General features: G+C 34.1%; 1 protein-coding gene across 2 annotated transcripts in view; it reads right to left on the bottom strand.

The window, feature by feature from the left end:
* Positions 1-8,797, bottom strand: part of LOC115883641 (disks large 1 tumor suppressor protein) — a 1,010,644-nt gene that overhangs the window by 879,434 nt on the left and 122,413 nt on the right. The gene's annotated exons all lie outside the window — the stretch shown is intronic.

Below are 8,797 nucleotides of genomic sequence, written 5' to 3'. Positions count from 1 at the left end.
TTCTAAATGATAATATTAAAGTGCTAACACCTTAAAGAAAAACTGTGAAGTCGAAACTTTGAAGATTTTTTAAATGCGCATTACGCAACGCAAGGAAATAATTAGATGTACCTGGTATCAAAGCCTGGTATATCAAAACGTCAGAACTTACGACCGAGAAAAATCAAAGATTTTGCTTGATTCAAGTAAGAACAATATTTGGATTGTGACGGGATTTTTAACAGGACACTGTCTCCTCTATGAACAACTCGGTAGATTAAAGCTAAGACACAACGGCGAATGCAGATTCAGTGAGGAAAATGGGAAAACACCAGAACAAATCATCACTGAGTGCGCCGAAACAACAACCATTCGTGCCGTAAACTTTGCTACGACTGATATCGGAGATGGAGAACTAAGTAATCTCTGCAAAACCGTCTCAGATACTGGCTTTTCTTAAAGCCCTGAAACTGTATGATGAGTTATAATTCAAGAAAGGGGGATATAATAGATCTATAAGGTGTCGGTGATTAACTTCCCCCTCCCAGACAATCTACAACCAATATCTTTCAAACCTTTCTTTCAATAGACTACAAATATCTAAACTACAAGTTTCCTGTTACAAACTTGCAAAAACTGGCTCTAAAACTCCGATAAGAAACCTATAAATAACGTGTAAATGAAGCAGTAAGGAGCTAAAAAGTCTACATCAGCTTAGTACCCATTACACATCATGTTTTAAAGGTCTATTTCAAAAGAACTCCGGCTTCGTGTCGATCGTCTTTGCAACTTTATTTCCTGACTCTTAAATAGAGCCTCTATACCGGCTCTATTTAAAGCCGTCCTATTTATCGGTAAGTGTGCAGTGGCGTACAAACTATGTTGGCTTTTTTCTGTTTTCAGGAGCTCGAAAGCGAGCTAGCTATATAAATTGTTGCTGCTGAACAGAGATATACAGGGTGTCCCCGGATTGTCTTTACAAGAGGATTTTTTTTTATTTTTGACATTTTGAAAAAAATGCAATCTTCATAAAAAAAATGCTTGCTCAAAAATGGTTAATCGCATTTTGGGTTTGTCACATTTCTATACTGTTTTAGAGAAAATTAAAAAAAAACATGAATATATGGTTGAATTTTTTCTCCTAAAGCTTCATTCAGAATAACAACCACTAATTTATTCCACTAATTGGGAGGTTCCGAATGAAGCTTAAAGTCCTAAAATCTAAAGGCGTTTCTATGGTAATATAATTTCGAGTTCATTCATTGATAGATTGCATAGATAAAGGAAATAAATTTAGATTGGAAAGCCCGTCAAAATGTATAATTGTTTTGGGTCGCGACCGTTGTACGCGATCTGGCGCTGCTATAGCGGTTACTAAGAACAACAGCAAACAATAACAGAAACAATTATCTATTTTCAAAGTCAGAATCTTGAAAAATTATAAAGTCTCTCAAAATTTAAACTGCCCTCATTGAAAAAATACCGAAAAGTGTCCATTGAAAAGTGTTTTGAGCCATTCTCAAAGTAATTATGGCTATCTTGTGGGTTTAATTTTAATTTTACTTACTCAAACCGGTGATAATTGTGAAAAAGTGGCTAAAAAAAAATAAAAAACTGTGTTGTGAACTGTGAACTCCAAAAACCATCGTGGATTGTGAGATAACGTCGATTTCCAATGTTTCATAGGTATTTCACATACATGTCCTTATATAAAATAAAGTTTCTTGTATGAAACACACTGTATTTTATTTATAAAATTAAAAGAAAATAATAATAAATTTGAATAAATAATATTTGGCGACATAATTCCGGAAAAAGCCGAACCGATCCGAAATTATCAAAAGCTTTGGGTCGCGACCGTTGCAAGAATAGCGCCAAATACATGACCGTTGCAAGAATAGCGCCTTTACATTGTCCTTATGGGCACTTTCCAATCTAAACTTGTTTCATTTACCTATGATAGATTGTTATAATTAATTTTGATTACCGTCATATTTTTTGCTGTTGTTAAAGTACCAGATTTCCCGATAACTATTATCACCCTTTCCATTGCATTGAATTAAATACATTTTGAGCTTCTTTAACATTTTAAAACAAAAGAATGAAATCGAAACTATATTACCATAGAAACGCGTTTTGATTTTTACTTTTTTTATTTTTCTCTAAAACGGTATGGAAATTTTGAAAAGTATAAACAGAATTAATCATTTTAGAATAAGCAAAAATTTTGATGAAGAATGCATCTTTGCCAATAATATGGTCGATGACCGCGGTTCGGATTCCGCGTAAACAAAGTACGTCCCGTCCAGATTAGCCCTAACAGCAGAAAAGAGAGATTAACTTAAAATGTACCCATATTTACCTTTGAATAAAGATATTTACCTATCCAAAATATTAATGAACGCTCTGTAGCTAATCTTTTTTGCTTCTTATTACTTTATTCGCGCCACAACTTAATCGTCCACTATAACAAAATTTGTTACCATCGTCTGACATCGATATATGACGACCTGCGCCAAACAGTTTTTCTTCCGGAATATGATACAGATGTGGAAGACATTCAGGAAGATTATATTGAACAGCCAGTAACATCAAAAAAACGAAGGAACTCTATTACAGTTTAGGGTTGGAACCTTTGGTGTTACACAGCAAAATAAAAACACTAAATCACCACAATACACCAAAAACACTTTTACTTTTGCAGATGATTATAAACTCAGTTTATAATCATCTGCTGATGATGCTAACATGGTTAGCGAAACGCGCGTCCAGTGCAAAAGTAAAAGTGTTTTTGGTGTATTGTGGTGATTTAGTGTTTTTATTTTGAAGGAACTCTGATGAACCTTCCACCTCAAAAGAAACCTAAGTTGACGACATGTGAATTAGGCCTATTGGAAATGGGGAGACCACTCATACAAAAAAAAACGCGCCGGGTAATTTACAAGGCTTTCAAGGCAGCTCCCTGTGAGATAAGGTTAAACTTGATTTTCCACCAGTCGCGCAACAATAAAAATTTAGTCCGTTATTGCGGTCATAATGCAAATTGCGTTCTTCCATTATGACCAACCAGTAGCAAACAAGTTTTTAGGCTTTATGTCTCGGGGGTGCTGCTCAAGGTGGTGTGGAAACAAGTACAGTTAACCCCGGATATATTCAACACATACCTTATATCAAACTTTAATTTTGTTTTCGTAAAATTCGATACTTTGGGTAGTCGCACAAAAAAAACCATACAACGTTTTTTATAGAGTTTTTCCTCTTCTTTAATTTTGGTCTCTACATATTTTGCACTAAAGTTGATAGAAATTGAGTTATTGACAAATAATGAAAAATAAACCGAATTTTAGCCAATTTTTCCAAAATGGTGGCCAAATCCGGGCTTTACGGGGAGTGCAAATTTAATGCTTGCTTCTCGCCACCAAACTAAACAAAATAAAACTTATTCCAGCATGTCCGGATTTGCTCCCGCCATCGATGCACTTGCCGACTGAACTATGTACCCATATTTACCTTTGAATAAAGATATTTACCTATCCAAAATATTAATGAACACTCTGTAGCTAATCTTTTTTGCTTCTTATTACTTTACAGTTGAGGGTTGGAACCTTTGGTGTTACACAGCAAAGTGTTTTGGTGTATTGTGGTGATTTAGTGTTTTTATTTTGCTCTTATTACTTTATTCGCGCTACAACTTAATCGTCCACTATAACAAAATTTGTTACCATCGTCTGACATTGATATATGACGACCTGCGCCAAACAGTTTTTCTTTACTTATTTCCAACTCATTCATAGCAAATAAAGCAGCGCTTTTCTTCTCCTTTTTTCATCCGTGTTCTTCTTTTATTTGGCGAAACAAGCGCGGAAACTGGTAGCGCCTCCACACGGAAACTGAGGAAATTAGATAAAAGCCTTACTGGGGGATGATTATTATTTTTGTCTTCTTTAGAGGTGGCAAAAGAGATTGAAAATAGGGCAGGGGGTTGGGGGTGAAAATAGATATAAAATGCTGGAAGCGTCTGTACTAAAATCATTAATAATTGTATATTTTATTAGATATACAGGTTGTTCTAAAATTACATTACTTGATTACACTTAAGTTGGGAATTATTTTAGACAAATATTTAAAATAGACATATCCTACTAAAACAAAACTAAAGTAAAGTTCAAGATAATAAGTTCAAAATAAAAGTTATTAAAATGTTTATTAACGAATACCGTATTTAATTGTATTATAAGTTCATTTCAATTAAACTTTTAGTCACGTGATTAAGCTTGACCGGCACAGCGTTGCCCCCTTTTACATATTTTCTTTTAAAAATAAATTAATTACAAACATATAAACAGTTATTATTAACATCAACAAAATTCGCCTCTTTAACATACATACATACATACATACATACTGCGATTACTCGCTGACGAGTATTCGACACACATCAAAAGATTGGTCACGCAAGGCGTTCGGTCACGCAAGGCGTTTTCTTTCATGAGCTTTTCTGTGACTGAAAAGTCCGATACATGATGTTATTTGCCTACCGCACTCCGGACATTCAAAAATCTCATAGCTTTGTTGCCTCTTTATTTTTTGGTTGTCGCTGTTAACTGAATTTACAATTCTTCTCCATTGAGTTCTATTGTGAACTGCTTCATCCCAATGATTCTGCATGTTTTTAAGTTTTCGCATCCCCTTTAAGTTTTCGTGGAAAATGACCTTGTACCTTTTGAGTTGTCCACCCGGCCTCCTCTTTCCGTCTACAAGCTCACCGTAAAGCAGAGATTTTGGTATGCGGTTTTCTTGCATTCTGCATACGTGACCAGCCCATCTTAAGCGGGATTTTGTAACCATGACTTCAATACTCTCGCAATTAGCTTTTTCAAGGACCGATACGTTTGAGATGTGATGGAACCACCGGATTCTTAAGAGTTGTCTAAGGTGTCTCTGTTGCAACTTGTTTCATGCGTTCATGTGTCGGCAGTACGGCACCCAGGTTTCGCTCCGATATAACATGGTGGGGATTATAATTGCTCGGTACACTGCAAGTTTCGTTTTTGTACTCAAGTCATGATTGTAGAAAACCCTGTCTTTTAATTTCCAGAATGCTCTTGAGACGATGCTAATCCTGTGCTGAATTTCAGAGTCGATATTCGCCTTTTCCGAAATCAAACTGCCGAGGTAATTAAATTCCGCTACATATTCCAATAGTTCTTCTCCGTTTTTTATATCATTGTTATGATCTTCCGGGGGAGTGCACATGATTTTGGTTTTGTCAATGTTTAGCTGAAGGCCCAAAGCCTCGTATGCCCAGGTATATGTGTTCAACATTTCTTGTAATTGTTGTAATGTATTTGCAACTAGAGCGCAGTCATCAGCGTATTGAAGTTCTGTGATGAATTATGTACGTGTTTTTGCCCTGAGTCTTTTTATGTTGAACAGATCGCCATCATATCTGTATCTAATGCCCAGTCCCCGCTCCTGCAGTTTGCTGTTCACTATAATGGAGAGCGCTGCCATGAATATGTTGAATAGGAGAGGCGCTAAGACACAACCCTGCCTAACTCCTGTATTTGTTAGGAAAGGATCGCTCAGTGATCCATGATGTGACACTCTTGACTGGTTGTTGTTATGGAGGCTTTTACACACTGTAAGAAATTTGTTGGGTACTCCGAACTTTTTCATAATTGCCCAAAGTGCATCTCTGTTCACAGAGTCGAAGGCTATTGTTAGATCGATGAATGCAACATAAAGTTTAAACTACTGCTCTTTTACTTTTTCCTGTAGTTGGCGGATGGAAAATATAGGATCGACGGTGCCACGGTTGGTGCGAAAACCTCTTTAACAGCACATAAGGGACACAAAGGACCATTACTACCGATTTCCCGTTCAAAATATTCTAATAATGTTGCGATTAGTTTTTTGTAACGGCTATTAAGCTATCTGGTACACTTCACACTAAAAGAGGTTCTAAAAAGAACAATGTTCGACTGCAAGGTCTGCTAGTAAAAATTTTTAAGCTTAGAATATTACTATTTTTTAGTTTAGTTATTAATAAACACAATTTATTTCACAAATTCATTTAAACCAAAAAATTAAAGTGTCAAAACGAACGACAATGTCAGGAAATAAATAAATAAATGTGGCAACTTGACATTTCTTACAGCTTCCAGTTAATCAGCTCGGCGCCGAATTTATCCATGGTTGGCAACAATGAATTTAAAAATCGCGCCCTCGATTACGTAATGTAATTATGGTATCGCTTATACAAGGTGAGTCTTAAATAAGTGCAAATATTTTTAGGGGTAGTATATTTCGACCCCAAAAACACGATTATGAGGTTTATTTCGCGAAAAAAAAATTGAAAATTTGGATTTTTTGGAAAAAAATTGGCGCCGGGAGGCACGTATAGCCGCCCATACTAAAATATGTTAATAAAAAGTTCTTTTAGTTTCAAAGTAACGGAATTTTTCCAATTTTTTCTATCTCAAAAACTGCGACTTTGACTGATTTTGATGTTATTACAAATTTTGTTGCAAATATTATTCCTAATCTTAAATTGTAAACCGCGTTTCGCTAGCTACTGTAATTTTGGAGTTACGATTTTTTTAAATTTTTAACCCCCTCCCATAACTCCTTATCAACCCCCCACCCCCACCAAAAACTAATGGCTAGATTCTCGGGTGCCACAGCATTTTTGTGCCAAATTTGGTTAAAATCGGTTTAGCGGTTTTTGAATTATCGTGTTACAGACGGTCAGACAGACTGACCTTATTTAGGTCATTTATGATCCAAATGACTCATTTTGAGTGAAATTAAAAAATCTTTTTTTTCCGATCTTAATAGCCTACCATACCTATTGGTATGGTCGGCTAAAAATTGAATTTTTTTTTAGTTTTTAGTTAAAAAACATGATTTGTTGATAATATGGCAACATAGGTAGTAGATTAAATTTACAAGGAATAAAATCCAGAAAAGATCTTGTGGTTCTCAAAATGTCTGCTAAGTTAAATAATTCGGTTATTTTGGACTTATTTGAAAAACGGTAAAGAGAAAATGTTTCTTTCATCAAGATCTACCAGCCCTGAAAATATTTGCACTTATTTCAGACTCACCCTGTATATACTTATTCCTGTGTCCTGTTAAAAGCCCCATGACAATCCTAAGATTGTTTTAGTCTTCCAGGTTCTTGAGTTTCATTTTTAGTTGGGTTCCACTTGGGAAGCAAAACGGTTCTGATCCAGTTAATGGAGTGTTGGATACTTTTATAGCTAGATCGTTTGCTTTTTCATTACCCGCTTCTATCCCTTGGTAGGCTAGCACCCAAAGTAGGAAGACTTCATTTTCTTTGCCTGATTTGTTTAGCTTCTCTAAGCATTCTAACAACCTACTTTGAATTGATGGTTATTGAGTTGATCGCTCTTAAATTCGTTTTGAGTTCCTATCTCAGATAAGTTGTACGCTTCTTTCGATAGCGATGTAATAACAGAGATATAATAGAATTTTACAAGAAGCCATACGTGAAATATTCAGTTAAATTAAAACAAATAGGTACTTTAATATTTAATTACTTTCTTTTAACAAATCATTTTCAATTTTCAAACCAATTAATACGAAAATCTCCGTTTTATAGTAATTTTCCTCAAAGATTTTAGGAAAGTATTCTTCTTCATTTTCCTGTTAAAACATCCGATTTATGAATTTCCTGAATCGATTAGACGTGGCTCTACACTTTTACCATTTTTGTTTCTTAAATCCCTCTCTGGTTTGTATTTTTACGAAATTATTGTGCTTTTCCTTCGTTATTTAAATCTGATTTTTATCTATACCGGTCAGACCAAAAAAATGGTATAGCAATGAATAATTTCAAATGGATTTTGAGCTAGATAATTGAAACAGGGCACTGCATAATTGAAAATCAACACGATAAATTACAATGTTATATTAGGAAAATAAGAGCTGGGGACTGTTGAATATTTTTAATTAAATTTTGGTAAATAAATGTCCTGTTAAAATCATTCTTTAATATTATTGGTTGGTTTAAGGACTTTTGAATTACACAAATGAATTACGTAGATGAATTACAAAATTATTATATAGAATTTATTATTTTATTGATCTCTAATCTAAGAATAATCATTAAAATGTAACAAAGATTCACACATGGAAAAAAATCGGCAGAAAATTAATTTTTAAATAAATAAAGTTTGGAAATCCGCCATCTTCCGCAATTGACAGCTCATGTCACGCAAGCTTATTTGAAGAAAATTTGAAAAAGTTTAAACGCCAATATTTTTTTATGAAAATATGCATTTTCCTCAAATTAGCGTTTGCTCTTTCGTAAGGACAATCCGAAGACACACTGTATAATAAGGAAAATCATGCATCTGGTACAATATTTTATTACAAAATTATTCAAATTTGGGCTGACGATACTTTCATCTTAATAGTGCATTTCTATTTTTTTACGTAGTTGTTACATAGAATCGGACTATTAGAATATAACAGAATTAGAACTGAAATAAAATATAAAATAATAAAACATATATATGTTCGAAAAAAACATCTGTTTTAGATGAATATTGTTCATTATTTAAGTTAATTTATTTACACAATTTTCACGCAAATATATAAATATGTAATATGCAAAATAGGTCTGCGATATATTTAAATCTCGCGTACAGTGGGGCAAAATCTTAATGCTACTGGTCGAAGAAATGTTTTACAAAATTTTATCTAAAATATTACTCGGCTGCTAGTATTCAGAGAAATTATGTCTTAAAAAACAACTAATAGGTTATTTAAAAAAAATAAGGAGGTTGAA

This window comes from Sitophilus oryzae, unplaced genomic scaffold, assembly GCF_002938485.1.
Source record: "Sitophilus oryzae breed Bouriz unplaced genomic scaffold, Soryzae_2.0 scaffold_1974_pilon_pilon, whole genome shotgun sequence".
Classification (NCBI taxonomy): domain Eukaryota; kingdom Metazoa; phylum Arthropoda; class Insecta; order Coleoptera; family Curculionidae; genus Sitophilus; species Sitophilus oryzae.
Note: the sequence above shows the minus strand (reverse complement) of the source record. Positions and strands in the feature narration are given on the sequence as shown.